The sequence below is a fragment of the Dama dama genome, chromosome 12 (genome assembly GCF_033118175.1).
Source record: "Dama dama isolate Ldn47 chromosome 12, ASM3311817v1, whole genome shotgun sequence".
NCBI lineage: Eukaryota > Metazoa > Chordata > Mammalia > Artiodactyla > Cervidae > Dama > Dama dama.
This window is the reverse complement of record NC_083692.1, coordinates 26,749,911-26,755,122: the sequence shown is the minus strand read 5'-3', so window position 1 is coordinate 26,755,122 and position 5,212 is coordinate 26,749,911.

Here is a 5,212-nt window from a genome sequence, read left to right as displayed (position 1 = left end):
TTTTTAACATTAAATCTCTTTCTATGGCTATATTATTATTGGCATTGGGATATAAAGTACATCTGACTCATTTAAAGGCCTTTTAGCCTGTACATTTCATTCATTTTTTTCATTTGTTTATTTAAAGAAACTTATGTTTCTAGCCCTTGCTCTATCCACAGCCTTGTGCTGGTTTATGTAAGGAAAAAAGATCATCAAGACGGAGACCATATCCTCTGGTCTGAGTAGTCAAGAGAGGATCAGTAAAACACGTGCCTGCTAGTGATACAACACTGAATGAGTTAGACCTTCAAAGAGAGAAATCCAAGTGCCCTTTGAGGACAGATCAATAGATCGCTACAGCCCTCACTTCCAGGGGAATCGGGCTTCCCTCATAGCTTAGTTGGTAAAGAATCCACCTGCAATGCAGGAGACCTGGGTTTGATCCCTGGGTTGGGAAGATCCTCTGGAGAAGGGAAAGGCTACCCTCTCTGGTATTCTGGCCTGGAGAATTCCATGGACTCTATAGTCCATGGGGTGGCAAAGAGTCGGACACAACTGAGCGACTTTCACTCACACTTGTCATTTTTCCAGGGGAATCAGTAGCGTTCAGATTTTGAAATTGATGTTGTGGGGACTGGGTGGCACTAAACAGGAGCCTCCAGTTGAGAAAGACAGTGTGTAGAGGCACAGAGATGAAAAGGTATGTCCTGTGACCGAGGACGGCAAGAGTCCTGTGTGTAGGCGGAGAGGAAGAAGAGCGGGCTGCAAAGGGGAGCCGAGCCCTGCATGCCCTTGCAGGGAGCCAGCTGGAGGAAGCTGTTTTTTGACTGCTGATTGTATACAGTATTATCCTTTAAAAAGTCTTGTAGGAGTTTCACCAACTAAAACAACTGGTGAATTTACCTTCCTGTGGCCATGGGTTTATCCTCAAATTTCAAAAATCCTCCTTTTTGCATTTAGCTAAAGGTTCCCCAGATTTAATATCAAGAACAGAGGAACAGCAGCTCCAGCCTGTTGATCATGCAGGGCATCTTCTGTATAACACACAGCCTGGCTTCACTGTCATCCCTTATGTTCCAGGTCAACTCCTGTTACTCATGTTAAAATTGCAGCATTTTTCTCAAATAAAGATCCTGGGGGGAAAAGGCGGGGAGAAAAGAAAAAAATCTTGAACTATGAACTAACCCCTGTGGAACTTTTTATTTGCTTAGGGAATTTGGTTATAATGCACTCTGTCATAACAAATTTTTATCTAGAACATGTTGACATGGTTTTATTTTTGTGGGTTTTTTTTTTTATATTTAAAAAAGTAAATTCTGGGAATTTTGAGACTTTTATTACTGTCTTTACTAAGGCACTGGGCTTTTTTTTTTTTCCTCCTGCCTTCTTTCTGACCTGTGAGGCTTTATTGTCTTTTATTTATTAATTCCTTCAATTTTTTATTCATTTTTTTTCATTAACTCTGTGCTAGGTACCATGTTTGGTGCGGGGAATTCAGTATAGAAAAGATACAGGTAGTTCTGACTTGACAGTCTTGGGGAAGAAGCTCAGTCTTGGGGAAGAATTCAGATAACTGATTGCAGTGGTGGGGAATGCTGCAAAAGAGAGGTCATCTGCTTCCAGCATGACTCAAGTGGTTGTTGGCAGGACTGAGTTCCTGGCATGCTGTTGGCCCAAGGCCTTCCTCTGTCCTTTTCCATGAAAGTCCCTCCAAAAAGAGCTTACAACATGCCAGCTGACTTTATCATCGTGAACAAGTGAGACAGGATGTGCAAGCAAGAGTGAAGTTGGGTCCCTACTTTATATTGTATGTAAAATTTGACTCAAGTAAACCGTAAGCCTAAATATAAGGGCTAAAACTAGAGAACTCTTAAAATGTAGGAGTAATTTTCCTGATCTTGGGCTAGGTAATGGTTTCTTAAATGTGAATAATATCAAAAGCATAAGCAGCCAGAGAAAAATTGATCAATTGGACGTCATCAAAATTAATAACTTTTGTGCTTCAGAGAAAAAATTAGGGGGAGTTACCTGTTGGTCTGGTGGCCAAGACTCGGCACTCTCAGTGCAAAAGACCTGGGTTCAATCCCTGGTTGGGAAACTAGATCCCACACACTCCTACTAAGACCCAGCGAAGCCAAATAAAAATAATAAAATAGAAAGAAAGAAAATTAGGGTAATGATTGTACCACAATTTGTGAATATACTAAGAAAATGGAATTGTACACTTTAATGATGAATTCATGGCATATGAATTATATTTTAATAAAGCTGTTAGCAATTGATATATAATTCAGTATATACATTGTTTGTTTTTATCAATAAAGCTGTCATAGAGAAAAATGTAAAAACACAACCCACAGAATGGGAGGAGATATTTGTAACTCCTATATATGATAAGGGTCTAGTATTAAGAATACATAATAAACTCTTACAATTTGACAATAAAAAGTAATCCAATTTAAAACTTGGCAAACAAACAAACAAAAAAACAAACTTGGCAAAAGGTTTGAATAGACATTACTCCAGAGAAGATGTACAAATGGCTACTAAGCACATGAGAAAGCATTCAACATTTTTAGTTGTTAAACCCACAGTGAAATCTCACTTCACACCCACTAGGATACCTATGAGCAAAAAGCTAGAGAAGAGCAAGTGTTGATAAGGATGTGGAGGAATCAGAACCTTCACATCATTCCTGATGGGAATGTAAAATGTTGCAACCATTTAAGAAAACTGTCAGTTCCTCAAAAAGTTAAGCATATACCACACGACCTAGCATTCCACTCTTAGGTATATACCCAAGAGAATCGAAAACATATGTTTACATCAAAACTGGTCCACAAATATTCAAAGACAAAGACATCATTCATAATAGACAAAGAAGTGGAACAAACCAAATGATCAGCAACTGATGAATGAATAAATGAAAATATGGTATATCCATGCAATGAAATATTATATCATCATAAAAAGGAATGGTGTACTAATTATTGCTACAAGGTGAATGAAACTTGAAAAGTGAAAGATGTGAAAGAAGCCAGAAGTGAAAGCCAGAAGTGAAAGAAGCCAGACAGAAAAGGCAACATATTCTGTGATTACAACTGTATGAAACGTCCAGAATAGGGAAATCCATAAAGACAAGGTACATTAGTGGTTGCCAGACACTAAGGAGAGGAGGAAATGGGGATTGACTGCTAGCAGGATTTCTTTTTGGGGTGATGTAAATGCCTTGGAATTAGATAGTGCTAATTTTACACAACTTTGTCAATAGATTATCCCTGATAAAAGAGTGAATTTTATGGTATGTGAATTATATCCTAATTAAAACAAGGGAAGTCTGAGAAATTGCCACGTGATGACTAAATCTAATCTAGTATCCTGGATAGGATATGCAGAAACTAAGGAAATCCTAATGAAGTATGGGTTATAGTTCATTACAATGTAGCAGTATTGGTTCCTTAATGTACCATGGACTTTCTAGGTGGCTTAGTGGTAAAGAATCTGCTTGCCAGTGCAGGAGATGTGGGTTCCATCCCTGGGTCAGAAGATCACCTGGAGAAGGAAATGGCAATCCAATCCAGTATTCTTGCCTGGGAAATCCCATGGACAGAGGAGTTTGGGGCACTACAGTCCATGGGGTTGCAAAATAGTTGGACACAACTTAGCGACCAAGCAACAGTAATAATGAATGTACCATACTAATATAAAATGTTAATAATCAGAAACTGGATGTAGGGATACAGGAATTTTCAATATATCTTTGTAACTTTCTTTAAAACTGTTCTAAAATTAAAAAACTTTAAAAAAAATGTTCAGCAGATATTTATGTCAAACCTGACGTGTGGGCATAGAGCTGGACCACATATGGTCTTTATTCAGGTTGCTTTCTGGACAAAAGTGGAAGGATAAGATAAGCACATGTACAGAAAGGAGTCTAGAAGTCAGAAATCAAGAAACACAATGCAATAGGTCTTAAAGGAGAGAGCCTCTCAGGTCAGGAGATTGGGAGATGAGCATAGAGCATTGGTCTTGCAGGACATTTTCCAAACCCCTGGAAGATGTGATGGGTCTGGAGAGGCAGAGATGGGGTGGGAGTATCAGGGGATATTTCCTGGGTTTCTAATAGGGTTCAGACCCAAAAACCAGGTGGCAATGGGGCTTGTGCAGTTAAGCTGGGCTGTGGGCTTGGTTAGGGAAGCAGGGAAGACTTCATGAAGCAAAGATCATGTTATTTCTTAACCTTTTCCAAGGGCTGCAAAATGTTTTCTATTCAGTCTTTGTTCTCAGGCTGACCCCTGCAGGCTTCTGTAACATTTGAACTGTCACTCTCTTCTAGGATTCAGCCGGGTCAACCATGTCAGCATTTCCATTCTTACCTCTGTTTGAGCTTCAGTTCCATCATAGATACAAATCACCCTACTTAGAACTTGACATATGGCATTCTGGTCTCTAGCTATTTTTTTTTTTTTTTTTGGCTGCACTACAAGGCTTAGAGGATCTCAGTTCCCTGACCAAGGATTGAACCTGGGCCCAGAATCCTAATCACTAGGCCACCAGAGTGTGCGTGCTAAGTTGCTCAGTCAGGTCCGACTCTTTGCAACCCCATGGATTGTAGCCCGCCAGGCTTCTCTGTCCGTAGATTGTCCTGGCAAGAATACTGGAGTGGGTTGCCATGCCCTCCTCCAGGGAATCTTCCTGACCCAAAGATCAAACGCATGTCTCTTATATCTCCTGCATTGGCAGGCGGGTTCTTTATCACTAATGCCATCAGAGAACTCTAGCTAATTTTTTTTACCAAGAAAGAAAAATAAATGTGCCTCCTCCAGGACCATTGCCCTTCAGCTCTCCTCCCTCTGAGCATTTCAGGTTGCAGAAAGCAAGCGGTTTCAGGGCACCGAGAGCACAGGGTGACCTATGCCCTTGTTTTTGCAGGATGTCTCCAGAGCAGTCTGTGTCTGGCAGCGGGTTTGCTGTTCTCTGCCTGGAGTTTCTGTCTGTGGGGCAGGGCCTGAGGCAGTCTAGGTGGGGGAGCCATGCCAAGTGGCTTGATGTCCTGCACCACTGGCTTTGTACCTTGGCCCCCCTCATCCTCTTTGCACAGAAGGGTTTGATCTCATTTCCCTTACTTCTCCTGTCTCTGAGCCAGAGGCCTGGGCAGAGCAATAGGAGAAAGCCCTGGGGCCCAAGAGCTCAGGTCACTCTGAAACCTGGCACTAAGACGGCCACCCAC